General features: G+C 47.6%; 1 protein-coding gene across 12 annotated transcripts in view; it reads left to right on the top strand.

Annotated features, from left to right (window-relative positions):
• Positions 1 to 22234, top strand: part of METTL27 (methyltransferase like 27) — a 597353-nt gene that overhangs the window by 268474 nt on the left and 306645 nt on the right. For 9 of the 12 annotated variants that reach the window (XM_078679530.1, XM_078679523.1, XM_078679519.1 and 6 more), the window contains one exon: positions 3547 to 3609. The gene's annotated coding sequence lies outside the window, so the exon portion shown is untranslated. The remainder of the gene's footprint in view (positions 1 to 3546; positions 3610 to 22234) is intronic. The other 3 variants (XM_078679520.1, XM_078679522.1, XM_078679516.1) reach the window with 1 other exon arrangement.

Below are 22234 nucleotides of genomic sequence, written 5' to 3'. Positions count from 1 at the left end.
GGCTTCAACTTTTCCCGGGGCCCTTCACACGCCCGCAGACTGTCGTCACAAAGGGGGGTGGGGTAAACACAGGCACACTGAGGAGCGGGGTGGCCTCCCGCTGGCTTTGCTTCGCATGGGGTCACTTTGCTTCTGCTTTCCGTCTGCGGCCTCTCACCTTCGGCCGGCGGGCCTCTTCTTCCACGCGGGTGTGCTCCGCATTGGTCACGTCACGGTGGGGCATTCTGTCACAGCCGATGTGGGTGGGCTCCGCTCGGTCTGCACTTTCTCCCGGTGCACTCCCACGCAGGGGGGGCAGCTGACACTGGGCTCGTTGAGGTGCCGGTTACCTTCTTATCTCCATGCAGGCCGCAGGGCTCGACACACGCCCTGCGGGCCTTTCAGCAGCCGGCGCCGTTTACGGGGGTTGCCCTCGAGGCAGGCAGCTCCCTCCCCTTTACCACGATGTTTTTCAGCTGTGGCACGCGTGGCACAGCTTCCGCCTCGCCGCCATTGTAATGAGGTGAGGGCCCTAGGCCCGCATTGGGAATGATGGACACACAGGACACAGTGGTGATGTGTTACAACTGGCCCAGAGCACGTGCGCTCCGCCTCTTTTATTATCTTAGCGTCACCTGACGAGTGACGTCTGTGGTGGGTGGGTATACAGTGTAACACATACACACTTGGCACACTAGAATGCTAACTCCACGTCACTACATCAGGGACAGGAAAACACGTACAAGTCGCGGCTGGCCCCGAAAATACCACATTCTGGAACATGCTTTAAGGCTGACCCTCTTGACCTCAACATAGAAACACAATCTTGCTGAGGTCATACAAAGGAGGGTCACAGCTTGCACACTTTCGGAGAATTGGGATGTACCGGCCAATCAGAGGCTACGAAAGTGCATTCCTGTAGCAGTTGCAAACACTAGGACTCCCAGCCAATTCATTCTTTCTAAACTCACCAGTCACACGAAGTTCCCAAAATACCGCCAGGACTAGGCAGTTAGAGAGATAGAGAAGAGTGACGCGCGGGGGCTGATGGGAAAATGGTCGAGACATAGAAAAGGGCAGAGGTGAGGGAACAGTAATTATGGAAGTCAGGGAGGATGGGAAAGAGGAGGTTAGGAGACGAATCGTTTCCGAATGCGGTTCTTTCCACCAAAAACTCCCCGGAACAGACAAGAAACAGATAAATCAGAGATATAATAATTCAGGGAGAGAGGAGATGACAGACGCAACAGACGTTATTACTTCTCGTTATGTGGGAGTTGGGCACAGGGCTGGATTGCCGTGTAATTAGCTCTTCAGCGGCCATCTTTAACCTTTCTTTAATTGCCTGGAAACGCTGCTCGGAATTACTTCTGGAGCCTCGCTGCCTCCTCCATGCGGACTTCTAGGAAGGCAGACAGGTCTGTCTGACACGCTCTCCATAAAGAGCTGAAAACTACCAGAGCTGTCCAAGATAGGGTCTGGAGGAAAGGGTCTCCAGCTTTTGTTTCTCCCACACTCTGTCCACTCCTGGAGGGGTCACAGGGTGAAATTAAGTTAGACTGTGGCCCATGGTTGGTAACCCTTAGCTCTTTTACCAGGGTCCACGTCCCGGATGAAAGAAACCAGAATGATTCGTTCTTAAGACTCTGGTGCCTTCCTGACCCTCAGCGCGTGGACCAATCTCGGTCTGGACAGTGCCCGTGAAATCCAAGAACCCCTCCATAAAGACTTCTCAGGAGAGCATCACTTAGAGCTTGGGGGCAGTGGCGCTGAAACCAGTGCAGGAGATGCTGCAGCACCCCCATACAACTTGAAATGGTTTAGACAGAGAATTAACAATAACATGTTTTTCTTCTGTAAGCATTTTTGTGTGTTTTCTAAGAAACGCTGTCAAACATCCCCTATGCTTTTTGTGAGGGGTGACATTTTTGTGTGCATTTATAAACATTGTTCAATCTCAAAATAGTGCAAAAAGTGGTTTTACAGTTTAAGTTATATGTGTACAAGCACCAGTTGCTCCACGGGCCGGACTGACCACCAGGTGTTTCATTCTAAATACATAATGCAAAATCTAATACTTTTAGAGTATGCTTTATGCACACTTTAAAACCATTTGTTTTTGCATTGTTTATTTGGAAGTGCTGCAAGTATGGCTGGCAAGAATTCTCCAACCCCCCCAGCCGCAGCAAACAATATCACCCCTTCAGAAGAGCTTGCTGACTTCCACTTCAACCCTCTGTCCAAACTGCCTGACTTCACCCACTACCCCACCACCACCACGACAGTCGCCCAGATAACTGACCGGAGTCAACTTACCCAGCAGGACACATCTTCCAACACGAAGACAATATATTCAGAGGCCCCCACGACCCATGCCTCCATCACATCTTCACCCTAAGTGGGCACAAATCAGCCTTAAACCCATGACCATCATCAATGCCTCTATAGCAAACGCCACTTTTCTATATATGTGTAAACACACGGACGTCCGTGCCCTCTTAAAAAATTGTCAGCCGACCTCAGCAAACTCTTTAAAAAAAAAACATCTTTATTCAATCACTTATTAGAGATCATAAACGCACAAATTCATTACCAACACATAATATATAACATAAAATACAAACACTATTATACATCCGATAAGACATTCAGGTCATAATAAAGCTAATATTTGGATGTGCCCAGGATGCCTCGTTTACACATAATAAAATCATAAGTAAATTAGTTAGTTGATTAACTTCTCGGGCTACCATGGGTCTTTCTATTTCTCAACAAGGCACACAGGAATGTGGCTACAGAAATGCAGACAAAAGGGTCTGAGAGGGACTTTAAAAAGTACAATGCCACCCTGCAGCGAATAAAATGACAGTGCCTTAAGATTGGGAGAATAAAAGTCTCTCTTTCTATTTGATAACATTTACAAAACAGTTTAAGATGGAGATCTGACTGGGGTGACTGATTATCACACGCACATAATATCAGGTCTGCATGCTTGTATTGATTCTCTGGGAAACCTAGCATCAAGGTTCATGCGAAAACGCAGCAAAATAAACTTGTGCTGTCTGGACGAAATACAGGACTGATATGAAAATCCTTTCTTGTGAGATTAGGTCATATACGAGTGTGGTGTATCATTGATTTGATTGGGACCTATGTGGTTTTCATGCTATGTCTATAGGCATTCTTTACACTGGCCTAAGTTGAGCTGCATGAGTGTGACCGGATTGGTGGAATTGAGACATTGTCGATGCTATTCCCTTTGCTGAGATAAGCTAATGTAGATCTTGACATTGCATGCTATTGAATATTGGACTGCTACATACGTGATATATAGGTTGTACCGTTACTAGGATTTTAATTGACTCACTGACTTTGCCAATTATACATTCTGAGTCTGTCGACATGGTTGATATACTGTATTTTTGTAAACAAAGCCTTTCTATTAGTCGCTAGTTGTTGACATCAACAGAGCATACAATGCGATCTGTTGTTTTTCTTAATTTGGATTTAATCAGATCACTTTAATTGAATCTGAGTTCTTCATAGTTTGATAACCTTTTTTTTCAGAGCGGTGCCCCACGTCCTGAGCTGTCGCCAGGTGAGGTGTTGTTCCTTACTCGCCAGTGACGGGTAAGTTTCCTATGGACATCTGCATAGTTGGTGTGATTAAATGATTGATGTATGAATCTCACTAACATCTGATTAACTGATGTCCCTCAACTTTCTCTACACCGTTGACTTGATCATATATAATGCAGTAGCATTTCATATCTAGGTCCTGAAGAAGGCTAGACACTTGTAGGGTCATGAGAGCCGAAACATGTATACCACAGTTGCAGTTATTATGTTAAACTGCTTGACATGCACTGTTTTTAATCCTGACATCAAGAGACAACCATTAAAGAATTTTTTTGTCTCCTGATAGTTCGTTTTAGTTAACACTTGCACACTTTTGCTTCAATTTGCACTGCATTCATCACTTACTTATAACATCAACAGCTCTTCACTCTGGATTTAGTAGTCCTAAAATAGGGATATCATCCATAAAAACATCCTTGTGCTTCTCCCTCATAGTGAGGGAGTTGTAGCCCTCGGCTGTACTAGGATTTGCAGCCGGAAGGAGATCCCAGATTATGAAGCATGTCACTTCGGTGAGTGATGGGATTCCGTCCTTTAAGGTAGGACTTCCTGTGTAGGTTCAGTTTGGTGTACTACACGCACGCATGTCATCATAGTTATAGGTGACATTCAGAGACCCTCTGAATTGTTTGTTGTGTATTGATCCAGAGTCAGCATGCTGGATCAAACCAGCCTCTGACTTTTGGCCTGTTAGCACGCTTGGGATGGGTCAGTGCCTACCTTAGTTTCTCTATCAAGGCTCTAAACTGGGAGACCAGCAATGCTGGAGGGAACCCCACGGATACACATAGTAAAATAGTCATCCCTTGCTTGTGCTATAGGTACATGATACCCATTTTTCCTAGTTAAAAAAATATTTCCTGTTACCTCATGCTGTTTGGTCGGCTTATGGGGGATGTTTAAGTAGCTAAATAGACTTGCCTGATCACTGTAACAGGTGAAAATAGTGTCAGTGTGGGTGACTTTACCACTAATTGTAGAGTTTACTAACTAAAAGAAAACCCTTCTTTTCTAACTAATGAGCCTTTGTCCGCACCTGCAGTAGAAAAAAATGCAAACAAACAAATTCTTCATTGAAGGTTGTTACGAAATATATGTTAGACTTTAAATGTGAGCTGGTACTGAAACAGCTCTCGAGGCCCAAAAATCATGTCAACTTAATAGTGTACAAGGTTACAAATACGTGCATATTTCTACACACATGACAAATGCAGACTCTTATCGCATGAACACACTGCAAATTATTATGGGCGTAAAATCCGTTTCGCGGGCAAATTTGCAGATTTTTGGCAATTTCACAATCCTCGAATTGCACGAAATTGCCCAAAAATCCCCAAATTTGCAAGCTACAAATTATTTTGCTTGGTCGCGATTGAAAAATACAATATCGCGCGTGCGGCGTTGACTTACTGTGATCCTGAGTCCGCCGAGTTGTTTTTCTCCCAGTTTGCGTGTGCTGCACTATTTTCGATCTTGCTGCGTGATTGCGTTTTTCAAACGCAATTACGTCATCGCGGCTTGCCATCTTGCACAGCGAGAGTTTGACAACGCGAGCACGTCATAAAGGCCCGCGATCACGCATTGCGGGAGTAAACAGTGCCGAACAGGTAGATGTGGCGCGCAGCTGACTTACGGCGGGAGATTTGAACAGCTTGCGTTCCCGAAATTGCAAAAATTGCAATTCTGCACAAGAAATCCACCGCAGGCAGCATAAACCTTCTGAAAATGTTGATTTTGATCAGAATAACTCCTCAGATTGACATTTGGCAGCACTTTTTGGTGCAAGGAGTCCATTTTTTGGGGGGGGGAGGGGTGGGATGAAGGAAGTGTCCCCGAGTCTCCAACTTCCTGTTCCTGACCAGCAGGCTCCTCCCAGTGCTTTGTCCATGTCCTGGTCACTTTTGATTGGGATTTGGAGCTGGAAGGATTACTTTTTGTGGCTGCTGCTGGATATTTGTATTTGAGGACTTTTGGGATTTTGGAGTTTGGATCACGTTTGGATTTGAGATTTTACAAGTAAGTTGGTGTTGTTTGTTTGGGGCATTGCAGTTGCTGCAACTACAATTTTAAAACGTTTTCACAACTGTAAAAAAACTATATTGTGGACTGTGGGTACCCACAGTATCCAGTAGGCCCAGGGTTAGTCATGGGTGCATGATACAACTTTTTCTGTGATTTGTTTTTTAACTTAATTCTCATTTATGTCATGGAATTTTAGCTGTTATATGTTGATTTAGTTTTTAATTTTGGGGTGCCTGTAAAGCCTCACTAGCCAGTAGGCCCAGGTGCAGTGAGTGGTGCATGGACCTAGTCTTTCTGTGGGGTGTCTTGAATTGAAACATCCTTGAGGGCATGGATAGCATTGGATTGTGGTGATTTTTGTGTGTTTTTCGACTTTTTGGGGTGTTGTTGGGGCCTGGCCATTTGGGTGGGGGCCATTTTGAGGCCTGGTCCAGGCAGGGCCTGGCCATGTGGTGGGGGTCAAGGGGCCATTTTGAAGCCAGCCTGTGTGCTCAGGCCTGCACCCAGTTTGCTTTGCTTTCATCCATTTTATGCCCAGGGGACTGAGTGGTGCATGGACCAAGTCTTTCTGTGGGGTGTCTTGATTTTAAACACCATTGAGGGCATGGATGGCATTGGATTGGGGTGACTTTTGTGTGTTTTTCGACATTTTGGGGTGTTGTTGGGGCCTGGCCATGTGGGTGGGGGCCATTTTGAGGCCTGGTCCAGGCAGGGCCTGGCCATGTGGTGGGGGTCAAGGGGCCATTTTGAAGCCAGCCAGTGTGCTCAGGCCTGCACCCAGTTTGCTTTGCTTTCATCCATTATGCCCAGGGGTACTCAGTGGTGCATGGACCTAGTCTTTCTGTGGGGTGTCTTGAATTGAAACATCCTTGAGGGCATGGATGGCATTGGATTGTGGTGATTATTGTGTGTTTTTCGACTTTTTGGGGTGTTGTTGGGGCCTGGCCATGTGGGTGGGGGCCATTTTGAGGCCTGGTCAAGGCAGGGCCTGGCCATGTGGTGGGGGTCAAGGGGCCATTTTGAAGCCAGGCAGTGTGCTCAGGCCTGCATCCAGTTTGCTTTTCTTTCATCCATTTTATGCCCAGGGGTACTGAGTGGTGCATGGACCAAGTCTTTCTGTGGGGTGTCTTGATTTTAAACACCATTGAGGGCATGGATGACATTGGATTGGGGTAATGTTTGTGTTTTTTTTAAACTTTTTGGGGTGTTGTTGGGGCCTGGCCATGTGGGTGGGGGCCATTTTGAGGCCTGGTCCAGGCAGGGGCTGGCCATGTGGTGGGGGTCAAGGGGCCATTTTGAAGCCAGCCAGTGTGCTCAGGCCTGCACCCAGTTCGCTTTGTTTCATCCATTTTATGCCCAGGGGTACTGAGTGGTGCATGGACCAAGTCTTTCTGTGGGGTGTCTTGATTTTAAACACCATTGAGGGCATGGATTGCTTTGGATTGGGGTGATTTTGGTGTGTTTTTCGACTTTTTGGGGTGTTGTTGGGGCCTGGCCATGTGGGTGGCTGCCATTTTGAGGCCTGGTCCAGGCAGGGCCTGGCCATGTGGTGGGGATCAAGGGGCCATTTTGAAGCCAGCCAGTGTGCTCAGGCCTGCACCCAGGTTGCTTTGCTTTCATCCATTATGCCCAGGGGTACTCAGTGGTGCAGGGACCTAGTCTTTCTGTGGGGTGTCTTGAATTGAAACATCCTTGAGGGCATTGATGGCATGGGATTGTGGTAATTTTTGTGTGTTTTTCGACTTTTTGGGGTGTTGTTGGGGCCTGGCCATGTGGGTGGGGGCCATTTTGAGGCCTGGTCCAGGCAGGGCCTGGCCATGTGGTGGGGGTCAAGGGGCCATTTTGAAGCCAGCCAGTGTGCTCAGGCCTGCACCCAGTTTGCTTTGCTTTCATCCATTTTATGCCCAGGGGTACTGAGTAGTGCATGGACCAAGTCTCTCTGTGGGGTGTCTTGATTTTAAACACCATTGAGGGCATGGATGGCATTGGATTGGGATGATTTTTGTGTGTTTTCGACTTTTTGGGATGTTGCTGTGGCCTGGCCATGTGGGTGGGGGCCATTTTGAGGCCTGGTCCAGGCAGGGCCTGGCCATGTGGTGGGGGTCAAGGGGCCATTTTGAAGCCAGCCAGTGTGATCAGGCCTGCACCCAGTTTGCTTTGCTTTCATCCATTATGCCCAGGGGTACTCAGTGGTGCATGGATCTAGTCTTTCTGTAGGGTTTCTTGAATTGAAACATCCTTGAGGGCATGGGTGGCATTGGATTGTGGTGATTTTTGTGTGTTTTTCGACTTTTTGGGGTGTTGTTGGGGCCTGGCCATGTGGGTGGGGGCCATTTTGAGGCTTGGTCCAGGCAGGGCCTGGCCATGTGGTGGGGGTCAAGGGGCCATTTTGAAGCCAGGCAGTGTGCTCAGGCCTGCACCCAGTTTGCTTTGCTTTCATCCATTTTATGCCCAGGGGTACTGAGTGGTGCATGGACCAAGTCTGTCTGTGGGGTGTCTTGATTTTAAACACCATTGAGGGCATGGATGGCATTGGATTGGGGTGATTTTTGTGTGTTTTTCGACTTTTTGGGGTGTTGTTGGGGCCTGGCCATGTGGGTGGGGGCCATTTTGAGGCCTGGTCCAGGCAGGGCCTGGACATGTGGTGGGGGTCAAGGGGCCATTTTGAAGCCAGCCAGTGAGCTCAGGCCTGCACCCAGGTTGCCTTGCTTTCATCCTTTAGGCCCAGTGGTAGTGAGTGGTGCATGGGCCAAGTCTTTCTGTGGGGTGTCTTGAATTTATACATCATTGAGGGGATGGATGGCATTGGATTGTGGTGATTTTTGTGTGTTTTTCGACTTTTTGGGGTGTTTAACTGATGTTCCTCTGGCTTCCATTGCTTTTAGGTGCTCAAGAGAACCACCAGTGCCAGGAAGAAGTCCTGCAGCGGTGTGTGCAGCACAACGTCACGTGTGGCCACAGACAAGACAACTCTGCAACTCGTGCAACTGCGGCCTGCTGTTCTGACATCTGAAGAAGATGGCCCCAAATAAAGGTGGCCGTAGCGAAAAAAGTTGCCAGTGCCACTGCCAGTAAGAAGGAGCAGAAGAAGCAAGTGGCACCACCTACCAAGGAGACTAGTGTGCCCACCGACACCTTTTTTTGGAGAAAAAAAACCACGCCTGAAGCAGCAGCGGTGTCCGTCGGGGACCAAGCTGGAAGCAGCACCTCCGCTTCATTGGGCTCAGTGCCACCACGCCAAGTTAGGTCCAAGACCATGAGTGCTGCTGCGGCAGCCACTTTGGTTGTTCAATCACCATCGACCAGTGATGTTGGCTCATCACAAGAAAGTAACATCCAATCAACGCCGGGTGTAACTCAGCTGACGAGTGTTCAACAACCAGAGCCGCAACGACAACCACAGGTGCAACTAGTACAAGTGCAAGTACATGGGCAAGGAGAGGCGCAAGTACATGCTCAAGGAGAGGCGCAAGTACATGCGCAAGTACATGCGCAAGGAGAGGCGCAAGGAGAGGCGCATCGAGAGGCTCATCGAGAGGGGCATCGAGAGGCACAACTAGAGGCGCATGGAGCGGCACAACTGCCCACAATGCTTGTTCCTCCAGAAGTAGGGGCACATCAGGAAATCGAGATTGAAGCGGAGGTATCATGCGAGGAAGCCACTCCTCCTGATGTTGATCCATTATCTTCCACACCCCAGCAAGAAAAAGGTCAAGGAGGGCTACTACTACTACAAGTTCTTCTTCAAGCCCCCTTCATTCTGATGACCTTGATCCTGATTGGAACCCACTAATGCAGTCTGAGAGTGAGGCACGCCATGAGCCGACAAAGGTAGCTAAGCCTAAAAGGAAGGTTCCCGCAAGGCTTCAACTTATGGGTGATGACAACGAACAAGAAGTGGTGTCTTCTGCTGCTGATGAACAGTCTGACGACGACCCAGTCATCACAGACATCACTCCAGCCCCTGCGGACATGCAGCAGACTGACATTTTCACCCTATCCCGAATGGCTGCTGAGCGGGATGTGGGCGGCGTGGCACTGGTACCACCACCAACGCAGTTAACTACAACACCAAAACGACCTACAGCTTCCATATTTTTTAGTCAGAAGGGCCAGCAGGGACCTCCATCCAGCTCGACCTCCATTACCTCAAGTAGTGGTGCTGTAAGTGAACAACAGAAACAAATTCAGCCACGCCCATCCTCCACTTCATCTGGCATTGCAAGTCAAAGTAGCACCTCCATCACCAGCAGACATTTCCAGTCCCCAGTTTGGGACTTCTTTACTGTTAGCCAAAAGGCGGAAAACATGGCCATTTGTTCGATTTGTAAAGTATCAGTTAGGCGGGGTAAGCTTGCTACCAACTATGGTACCGGAGGCCAGAGAGGTCATCTCAAAAAACACCACCCAATCCAGTGGTATGCGCACCTAAGTGCGATCCAGGACGCCCAAAGTAGAACTGATCCAAATGTATCCATTGACATTGCATCTTATGCTGACGAGGGGCTGATTGTGCAGGGTGGAAGTCAAGAACCGACTGACATTTTTCTGGTACACCCAGTACCCCTGGCAGCAGCACTGCAGTGGTAGCGCCCATACCCTCTACCCCTGCAACATGTATGAGGCACACTAAGAGTCTGGGACAAACACCAATGCAAAAAGCTAAATCAATGAGCCTAACTGGTGTGAAGTCTGCATCATCATCATCATCACTTAAAACGGTCCAGTCCACCATTAGCAGCCTGTTTATGTCGGATGCGCCATTTGAACGCAACCACCCAACGGTACGTCTGTATAACGCAAAGCTGGCTAAAATGCTAGCGCTGGACCTTCTCCCTTTCTCTTTCGTGGAAGGGGTGGGTTTTCTAACATACGACGCCGCAACCCTCTCTGCACTTAACACCGGCCGACTCCCCAACTGCCACCAAGCTGCCCCAGGACGCACCCATTGACCCTTCACCTGCCAATCCTGCAAGTTCTGCTGCATCAGGACCCACACTGCAACCACTACCACCAAACAGAGCCCAAACAACAACCACCTGAAGTGCATCCTGCTCAACACGCGCTCTGTCCACAAACACGCCATTGAACTATGGAACCTACTCGACACCACATCACCGGACGTCGCCTTTCTCACAGAAACCTGGATGAACACCTCATCAGCGCCCGACATCGCCATAGCCATCCCGAACGGGTACAAGATCATCCGAAAGGACCGCATCAACCAAACAGGAGGAGGCCTCGCCATCGTCCACAAGAACACCATCCGCATCACGACCAGCTCAGACGACACCCTCACAGTCATCGAACACCTTCACTTCCAGATACACACCAACCCCAAGACCACACTTAGAGGCACTCTCATATACAGACCACCAGAACCCCGCGCACAATTCAGCGAAGACATCACCGACTTTATCAGTCCACACGCCCTCCCCTCCGAGGACTACATTCTTCTAGGGGACCTCAACTTCCACCTGGAGAAGAACAACGACAGCAACACCACCACCCTTCTGGACAACCTCGCTAATCTCCGACTCAAACAACTGGTAAACACCCCCACACACCACGCCGGACACACGCTCGACCCAATCTTCTCCTCCAGCAAGCACGTTTCCTTCAATCAAGCCACAGGACTCCACTGGACAGACCACAGCTGCATCCACTTTAGAAAGACCTTGACCCACCATCACCCACAACAAGTCCCCCGCAGAAACTGGAACAAAATTACCACCGACCAGCTCACCACATCTCTAAACGAAAACCCTCCCGCCAAATCATCGGACCCTAATTAAGCATCCATCAATCTCGCACAATGGATCACCCACTCCGCTGACAAATTAGCACCCCTGAAAAACCATCACAACAACAAAGGTAGCAAAAAAGCCTCCTGGTTCAATGACAACCTCAAGAACTCCAAAAAGAACTGCTGCACCCTCGAGAAAACCTGGCGAAAAAACCCAACCACAGACAACATGTCCGCCCTCAAGGACGCCACCCGCAAACACCACCAGCTGGTCCGATCCTCCAAGAAATCAGCATTCAAGGATCGAATCGACAACAACGCCCACAACAGTAAGGAACTCTTCAGCATCGTCAAAGAGTTTACCAATCCCAGCGCCGTCTCCAACGACATCACCCCCTCTCAAGACCTCTGCGACTCTCTAGCCTCATTCTTCCACAGCAAAATCGCTGACATACATAACAGCTTCGGCGACCAGACCACCCCCTTACCACCAAACTAAAGCCCCCCACCACCACCCTTTGCTCCTGGAACCCGATCAGCACCAAAGACACCATCCGCCTGATGAACTCCATTCACTCCGGATCACCAACCGACCCATGCCCCCACCACATCTTCAACAAGGCCGACTCCATCATAGCACCCCATCTCCGAGATATCATCAACTGCTCTCTCAACACCGCTACCTTCCCGGAAAGCTGGAAACATGCCGAACTTAGTGCCCTCCTGAAGAAACCTACAGCAGACCCCACCGAACTTAAGAACTACCGCCCCATCTCTCTCCTCCCTTTCCCTGCCAAAGTCATAGAGAAGGCCGTCAACAGTCAGCTCGCCGCCTTCCTCGAGTCCGACGACTCCCTTGACCCCTCACAGTCTGGATTCCGAGCCAAACACAGCACCAAGACCGCCCTCATCGCAGCCATTGACGACATCCGAACACTATTAGACAACGGGGAAACAGCTGCCCTCATCCTCCTGGACCTATCCGCAGTGTTTGACACGGTCTGTAATAGCACCCTAGTACAACGCCTCAGCAACGCCGGGATACAAGGAAAAGCATTGGATTGGATCATCTCGTTCCTCGCCGGAAGAACCCAGAGAGTCCGCCTCCCCCCTTTCAGATCAGAGCCCCTTTCAGATCAGAGGCCTCCGAAGTCATATGCGGCGTTCCACAAGGATCTTCGCTCAGCCCCACCCTCTTCAACGTCTACATGAGCCCCCTCGCACCCATCGCACGCCAGTACAACCTCAACATCATCTCCTACGCTGACGACACACAGCTGATCCTCTCCCTCACCAAAGATCCAAACACCGCCAAAACCAACCTACACGAAGGGATAAAAGACGTAGCCGAATGGATGAAGAACAGCCGCTTAAAACTGAATTCTGACAAGACGGAAGTCCTCATCCTAGGATCATCCCCCTCCGCATGGGACGACTCGTGGTGGCCACCGGCACTGGGCAGCGCACCCAAACCAACGGACCATGCTCGTAACCTGGGATTCATCCTAGACTCCTCCCTCTCAATGACCAGACAAGACAATGCCGTCTCATCATCATGCTTTAACATATTACGTATGCTCAGAAAGATTCTCCGCTGGATCCCCACCGAAACAAGAAAGACAGTCACCCAAGCACTTGTCACAAGCCGACTGGACTACTGAAACACCCTCCACGCCGGAACCACAGCCAAATTACAGAAAAAACTCCAACGAATTCAGAACGCCTCCGCCCGACTCATCCTAGACATACCCCGCCACAACCACATATCCGATCACCAAAGAGACCTCCACTGGCTCCCCGTAAACAAGAGAATAACATTCCGTCTCCTCACCCACGCACACAAAGCTCTCTACGACCTAGGACCCAAATACCTCAACACGCGCCTGACCTTTTACACCCCCACCTGCCAACTCCGATCATCCAATCAAGCCCTCGCCGCGATTCTACACATCCGAAGAGCTACCATGGGAGGAAGATCTTTCTCCTACTTAGCGGCCAAGACCTGGAACTCTCTCCCCACCCACCTCCGCCTTACACAGAACCACCTCTCCTTCAGAAGTAGCGAACACTCCCACCCCCCCTCAAGCGCCTTGAGACCCTCTGGGTGAGTAGTGCGCTATACAAATCTTGACTTGACTTGACTTGACTCTTGAATTTGTGGCAACAGTCTGCCCTAAATGGAAGGTTCCTAGTCGGTCCTATTTTGCCAGGGTTGCTGTTCCAGCACTATATCAAGATGTGCTGGAGGTGATTGGCGCAGCTATTCTGAAGAGTGCTGTTCACACTATCCACATGACAACAGACATGTGGACCAGTTGCCAAGCCCTTGATTACATGTGCATCACTGCACACTGGGTTTCTTTTGCAGGGGTCAAACAGTTAGAAAAAGCAGGTATTGACACGGACACAGTTTTTCATGCTACTCGCAAACATGCAACAGTAGGCATGTTTGCCATGGAGGAATCTCACACTGCAGCTAACCTTTTGGAGGAGTTGAACAGGAAGGTCTATGAATGGCTGCATCCAAGAAATCGCATAGTTGGTTATGTTTCCACGGATAATGGCAGTAATATAGTTAGGGCCATGACTGATGGTGGATATTTCAGAGTGCCGTGTTTGGCGCACAGTATTAACATCGTGGTGCAAGAATTCTTGAAAAAAGAAGAGCCAGTCATCAAATTACTGACCATCTGCCGAAGAATCTGCACACATTTCAGCGATTCTTTTAAGGCCCGGAAGCAGCTGAGGAGCATTCAACATGAACGTAAACTGACAGTCAAAGGACTAATCCAGGAGGTGGCAACACGTTGGAACTCAACCTTTTACATGCTTGAGCGTCTGTCTGAGCAGTGGGGGGTAATAAATGAGTATGTCTATAAACTGGGTTCTACTCAGAAAGAAATGAGGCTAGAGTTGGAGGAATGGCAAACATGCTTCGTCCTTTTGAGGACTTCACGCGTGAAGTCAGACGGGAGGACTGTTCTTTGGGCAAAGCTATCCCATTGTTGGTCATGCTAGAGCACCAACTGAAGGAGGTGTCTTCAACGTTCAGAGATCATGCTGAAAAGTGAGAAGCCTATGGTTTGGCGGAGAAGTTATTAAGGCGCCTACTTCACAATGAAAGGCTTCAAAACATACATACAGAACAACATTACATTTGTGCCACTATTCTGGATCAACCGGACAAAAAGGCAGTGGCCAGCAAAGCATTCATTCCTTTTGATGAAGCAGATGTTTCAAAGTACAAACATTGGCTCGCTTTGTCAGCGACTCGGTTCGAAAAAGAGCGGATGAAATTGCACGGAGACAGCACAAGTACAACTGAATCAGCAGGCCATCCGGTGTCAAGTTCCACTTCTGAATCCATGGCCGAAGGGAGTCACTTTCCCTCACAGCCATTAACAAGACCAGCAACCGTGTCATCATCATCCTCACCTGCACCAGGCCCCAAAAAAATATTGTCGGAAGCGGATTGGCTAACTCAGCATGGGTTTGCTCGGTCCACTGCTGCAAAGGCCACAGATTTTACGCAAAGTGGAGCAACCCTGGAGAACCTTGAGTCGGTGGTGCAGGCCTATCTGGATGACCCAACAGAGATCTGTCTTAATGAGAACCCATTGGTGTATTGGTATAGGAAAAGGTCTGGATGGTGACTGATCAGCAACCTGGCTCTAAATTATTTGTCTTGCCCACTCGCAAGCGTGTCTTCTGAACGTGTTTTCAGTGCTGCTGGTGCCATTGTAACTTCAAAAAGAAATGTGAAGAGGTTAACAATAATCAAGATGAATCAGCACTTCATACCAATCGATTACATAATACGTGGCAGCGCCGGGACACCCCCGTTGGGGGTAGCCGCACGCTTTATAAGCTTCAAAATAAATAAATATTAAATAATGCACGCAGGAAGAAGAGGACATCGACTTAGGTGACGCTGACGGAAGTTCTTCTCTGTCACCAGACCTACTCCCTTCTCAATTCATAGACTTTGAGGACGAGCTCTACTTCCCTGACACCGAGGCCTGAAAATTACTTCCTTTTTTTCCGTACTTATTCACTTTTATTCCTGTGTGTCTTTCTTTGTTTTGCAACTTTTACTACAAAAAAACTCTAATCACCTAATCACAACAAGTCCATCATCAGCACTGTCTTCATCTTAATTTCCTTATTGATTTGAAGGTGCCGCAGTCTGCATTCCTGATGTTCACAAGTTCACAACTCAATCATGCTCCTCTATCCTCCTCCTCCAGACTCCCCCTATCCATTTCCCTCAAGGCAGATGGATGGATTATGGAGAATAAATAAACGTTGTCTTCGTAGACGAGTCCCCTCAAGTGGGACTGAAATCACTGACTGACTACATGCTTGCTGATTGTTGACAGACTTACCTCTGAAATTGACAGGAGAGGCTGCCCTGTGGGCCCTCACTTTCCGAAGAAGATGCGGACAAAAAGTAGAACAGGTAATGAATAATGAGAAGATGGCATGCAGTGGACAGCAATGGCTGTCTGTCTCTGTTGAAACCAATTGCTGTTTGTTTTTTGTGTTTTTTGTGAACAGCGCAATTTGCCATGTTTTGATTATACCAATATTGCAGGTTTTTGGGGGTTTCTTTGGGGGTGTTCTAGATATGCGGTGCTGGGTCGGGGGGTCTAGGAGCACTGCTGGCACAGTCTAATTTTGATTGCATTTGTTTTTAAGGAAATCCATGGTGGAAAAGTGGAGTTATGGCCTAGCTGCACAGAGCGTTTGGACAGAATTGAAAGAAGGCCGAATATATTCTAAGTATGAGATTTTCCAATTTTTGCTTTTTGCCTGTTTGGGGGGGGGGTCTGCTTTTTTGCGGGTGGGTTGGCAGGTGTTGGGGCATTGCTGGGAAGGTCTAATATCGGAATCAAGTGGTTTGGACAAAATCCATGGTGACATTTTTTTCCGTTTTTGCTCACTTGCCTGTTTTTGGGGGGCTGTTTGGGGGGTTCCTGGTGTTTGGGGGGGGGTTGGGGGGTCTTGGATCAACGCTGGCTATGGATAGTTTTGATTGCAAGTGGTTTGAAGAAAATCCATGGTGGCAAAGGGGAGTTAGGGCCTAGCTGCAGAGCACGCACGGAGTGTTTTTGGAACTGGGCCTAAATATTTCTAAGTGCCCGTTTTTGTATTTTTGCTTTTTGCCTGTTTGGGGGTCTTTGACTTTTTAGCGGGTGGGTTGGCGGGTCTTGGGGCATTGCTGGAAAGGTCTAATATCGGAATCAAGTGGTTTGGACTAAATCCATGGTGGAATTTCTTTTCCGTTTTTGCTCACTTGCCTGTTTTTGGGGGGCTGTTTGGGGGTGTTCCTGGTGTTTGGGGGTGGGTTTTGGGGTCTGGGAGCACTGCTGGCACAGTCTAATTTTGATTTCATTTGTTTTTAAGGAAATCCATGGTGGAAAAGTGGAGTTATGGCCTAGCTGCAGGAATTAATAGCTCGAGACTATTGGGGCTAAACTAAGAGCTAATCTAAGCTCTCAAAAAATGCGGATTTCCAGAAGGGCATGTGTCCCGTGCACGTGCTTCTATCCGCCTGCCTGCCTGCTTGCCTCGCATCACCACATCAAAGCGTGGTGCCGCCAGCAGCTTCACTTCAAAGGGATCCGCTCCGCCCCCTGCTGCATCAAAAGCTTTCATTTCGCGGCCGCGTTTATTTACTTTCATTTCACGGCCGCGTTTTTTCTGCCCCTGTTGCCGTGTCTCGCATTTCTCCTCCCCCCTCCCCACAGCAATGCCAAGAGCTTGCTTTCCCTCGGCTGCCATCTCGCCCCTATCCGTGGTTTCAGCTTTCACTTCCTTCACCCCTCTCTTCTCTCCGATTTTATTTCCCCTCCTCCCCACCTTAGCTCTTGCATCTCTCCTGCTCTTTTGCTGCCTCTTTCTTTTCTTGATGGTTCCTTTTCACCCAGGATTCTTCATTTCTTCTTCTCTCTACGTTGTTAACATTCTTTTTCTTGACTAGGCTTCCTCCTTCTGCCCTAGATTGTCTCTTAACATTCCCTCCTTTGGGTTTTCATATTTTCTCCAGTTCTCCACTCCTTAGCATCAAAAGACGTATGCTTTTCCTCTAGGCGCTAACCACTCTGCCGCTTCACTTGCCCATGTGCTCTTCTAATTGCCTCTCAAAGCCCAATCCTCTTATCCACACCGCCCGCCATCTTACTCCGCAGGACACACTGTTCCCAAGGCTACTTGTACTTGAACACGAGAAGCCGCATTGTCAATGAAGGAAAACACGTGTATTGTGCAGTGGAGAGCACCATGCCCCCCTAAGATAACCCGCACACATCCAGCCAGGACTTTCTTCTGCGCCATGAAGCGCATGCCCAGCTCTTGGGGGTTTGTGGACAGTAACGTTGGATGTCGTTCCAGGGCCGCGCATGCGCGCCCATGAATCCTCGAATTACCTGCATTCCCAGAGCAGAACTGGTTTTGCTTTTATTCTCATGTCTTTTTCCCCCACTGCTCCTCCACTCCTCTCTCTCCCACCTCCCTTTCACTCAGTCACAGGGGGTGTGCTTGTAGTGAGCGTGTTAACAAGGATCGGTTTCTGGAAAAGTGCTGGCGCCTTTCTTTGAAATTCTAAATATTCAGGATTCACAATTTTTTGTCTTTATGTTTGCTGGCTATGTTTGCGTTAGGGTGTGTAGCTTTAGTTCGTCCCTCTCTTTACCCAAAGCTTGTTTACTGCAGGTAAACTGACGTTTGGCTCATGTTCTCATGCGGGTGGGGATTCATTTAAACAGCCATCACATTCTTTTCAGACCCCAGTGGAGGGGAGATGCAGATCGGCAATTTTACCCGTATCTGCTGCCCCTGGATTCACAAAATGCTTCGTAAACATCAGGAATAATTTTATTCAAAACAATGAAAGTGCGATGGAGTGCGTTTAATTTGCATTTATAAACCACGCCGCAGTGATTTTGGGCTCAACTTGTCTGTGTTGTTTTAGCCCCGCCATTTTCTTCTCATGCACACCCCCTCTCCCTCCCCCACTACTCAGCAGGGGAGGCCAGAGCAGCTGTGCCACCCAGTCTCAAACGCCATCCTGCATAAAGGCGCAGTTTTTTTCTAGGTGCCTCAGTCAAAGCATGTTCTTCGTTTCACAGAAGATCAATCACTTCAAGGCGCATCACCCCTACTGAGGAACATAATCTCTTTCAAGGCGCATGGTTCCATTCAAACATAACATTCAAAGAGCAACAATCCGCACAGCATCCCTTTCAAGCCGCATCGTCCCTGTCAAGGCACAGCATTTTTCCTTTCCAGGCGCCTCACCCAAGGTGCATCATTACTTTTGGAGCGTATCATTCTTTTCTATGCGCCTCACTTCAAAGCGCGTCATTCCTTTGAAGGTAGCCTCTTCCTTCTGACTCACGCCGTTCCCTCTAAGACAGCCTTCCCTTGAGTGCTGCATTCCACTCAAAGTGCCCCTTTGAGTACCATATGCCTCCAACAATGCTCATTCCTTGAGTACCGCATTCCATATCCGGGAACAGTAATTCAAACCCCCCCCCCCCCAGCAAAGACACTTGGCCACTTCAGGAAAGCCTTGTTTCTGCCTGTACCTCCTATTCTTTAGAAAGCGCATCGTCCGTCCAATGGAGGCATGGTATCTTCCAAGGCGCTGTGCTTCTTCCAAGGCACCCCTTTCCCCCAAAGCAGCTCGCTTTGATCAAGGCTCCCCTTCTTCCCAAGGCACTGCATTCAGCCCAAGGCACCTTCCTCCCCTGATGACAGGCTATTCCCTCAACGAAGACTATTCCCTCAATGGCACCGTAATCCCTCAATGCACTCTATTCCCTCAATGTACAGTATTCTCTCAACTCACACTATTCCCTCAATGCAACCACACCCCCTCAATGCTATTCCCTCAATGGCACCCCATTTCTTCAACGCACACTGTTCCCTCTATGCAACCATATTCCCTCAGCCCACACTATTCCTTCAATGCACATTATTCTTTCAATGGTACCATATTCCCTCGACGAAAACTATTCCCTCAATGCGTGTGCACAGAAATACGCTCCCCCTACCCCTCCCACCAAGCAAGACAAGCCAAGAACATCAAAGCGACCGGCCACTTTGAGTCCATTTGCCACCAGCCACTTCACAGCTACGCAGGTCATAAACAGGACCATCTGCTCGTGAATCGGAATGCTGGCATGGTTGCCCAGCCCCCCTCCCAGCGCTCGTGGCACGTGCATTCTTTTGTCGTCTCTTTTGCTGTTCAGCTTCAACCAGTGCCCGACATCGCACCCCAGTTCTACGCTCCTCACATGTATCAGCCTGCCCCACCTGAGCTCTATTTACCACCACTGCATGGCCCAGCCCCTCTGAAACCCTTTAATCCCATTTCCACCTTCTCACAACCCCTTCGAGGACTGTTATCTTAACATTTGTGTTTCTCTCTCTTATGATGTCTGTCCTGCCACCATATATATTGGACCCTCACTCCCCCTCACACACCCTCACTCCCCCTCACACTCCCTTACCCGTACCCTCACACCCCCTCACCCTCATACCCCTCACCCTCACACACCCTCACCCCCCACCCTCATACACCCTCACCCTCACACACCCGCACACACCCTCACTCATCCACACTCACCCTCACACCCCCTCACCCCCACACCCCCTCACCCTCACACCCCCTCACCCTCACACCCCCTCACACCACCTCACCCTCACACCCCCTCACCCTCACACCCCCTCACCCACACACCCCCTCACCCTCACACCCCCTCACCCTCACACCCCTAACCCTCACTCACCCTCACACACCCTCACACACCCTCACCAGCATAGCATAACAAAATATAGCATAGCATAACAAAACACAGCATAGCATAACAAAAAAAGCATAGCATAGCAAAACAAAACATAGCATAACAAAACAAAACATAGCATAACAAAACAAAGCATAACATAACAAAGCATAGCAAAACAAAACTTAGCAAAACAAAACATAGCATAGCAAAACACAACAAAGCATAGCATAAAAAACACAACAAAACATAGCATAGCATAACACCACATAGCATAACAAAACACAACTTAGCATAACAAAACAAAGCATAGCATAACATAACAAAGCATAGCAAAACAAAACATAGCATAGTATAACAAAACATAGCATAGCATAACAAAACACAACAAAACATAGCAGAACAAAACAGCATAAGATAACAAAACATAGCATAACATAACAAAACAAAGCATAGCATAACAAAACATTGCAAAACACAACAAAACATAGCATAGCATAACAAAACACAACAAAACATAGCATACATAACAAAACATAGCATAGCAAAGCAGAGCAAAATATAACAGCATAACAAAACACAACAAAACATAGCATAGCATAACAAAACACAACATAGCATAGCATAACAAAACAAAGCTTAGCATAGCATAACAAAACAGCATAACAAAGCATAGCATAGCATAACAAAACATAGCATAACAAAACATAGCATAGCAAAACAAAGCATAGCATAATAAAACACAACAAAACATAGCAGAGCATAACAAAAGATAGCATAGCATAAGAAAGCATAGCATAGCAAAACACAACAAAACATAGCATAGCATAACAAAACATAGCATAGCATAACAAAACATAGCATAGCATAACAAAAAAAAGCATAGGATAGCAAAACTAAACATAGCATAGCATAACAAAACAAATCATAGGATAGCAAAAGAAAACATAGCATGGCATAACAAAACATAGCATAACATAACAAAACAGCATAACATAACAAAACATAGCATAGCAAAACATAGCATAACAAAACAGCATAACATAACAAAACATAGCATAACAAAACATAGCAAAACCCAACAAAACATAGCATAGCTTAACAAAAGATAGCATAGCAAAACAAAACACATAATAGCATACCAAAACATAGCATAGCATACCAAACACAACAAAACATAGCATAGCAAAAGAAAGCATAGCATAATAAAATACAACAAAACGTAGCATATCATATCATAACAAAACATAGCATATCATACAAAACATAGCATAGCATAGCAAATCAAAGCATAGGATCGCAAAACAGCAGAGCATAACAAAGCAAAGCATAGGATAGCAAAACAAAACATAGCATAGTATACAGCATCACTCAGCACCACCACAGCATCACTCAGGGGCACCACAACATCACTATGCGCTACCACAGCATCACTGAATGCCACAGCATCACTCGTTCGCCATCACAACATCACTCAGCGCCACCACAGCATCAATCTGTGAACCAATTCAACAACAACTGGTCCAAATATGTTCTCTCAATGTTTCAAGCTTTATTACAAATGTAACAAAAGGATGTTAATATTTCACTTCTGTTCTTAGATTTTCGTCACAATAAAATACACTGAACGTAAAAGTTTAAGCTAATGCCATTATAAATTACAATAACTTTTATTTAAGTATTAATTATTAAAAAAAATTAAAAGCCATTGTTATTTGTAATATCAATACATGTAAGTCACATAAATACAACACATATTGCATTACAAATGCCATAGGTGTCACATTTGCGCAAGTTATAACTATTGGCATTGTAAATGACAAAGCTATTAATTTCACTATTTTCAAAAACAAAACATAAATTAAAAAAATTTCATTTACAATACCAATAGCTCAACTAATGCGAGACCTATTGCATTGCAAATGCTTGTTAACTTAGGGCTCGTTAGGGTTAGCAGCAGTATTGCATGTGTTTGGGGGTGTTCTAGATTTTTGCAACTGGGTTCTGGGGTCTTAGAGCACTCGTGCGAATGTGTAATTTTGGTTGCAAGTGGTTTGAA

The sequence above is a fragment of the Lissotriton helveticus genome, chromosome 3_1 (genome assembly GCF_964261635.1).
Source record: "Lissotriton helveticus chromosome 3_1, aLisHel1.1, whole genome shotgun sequence".
Lineage (NCBI taxonomy): Eukaryota > Metazoa > Chordata > Amphibia > Caudata > Salamandridae > Lissotriton > Lissotriton helveticus.
This window is presented reverse-complemented; position numbering and strand designations above follow the sequence as displayed.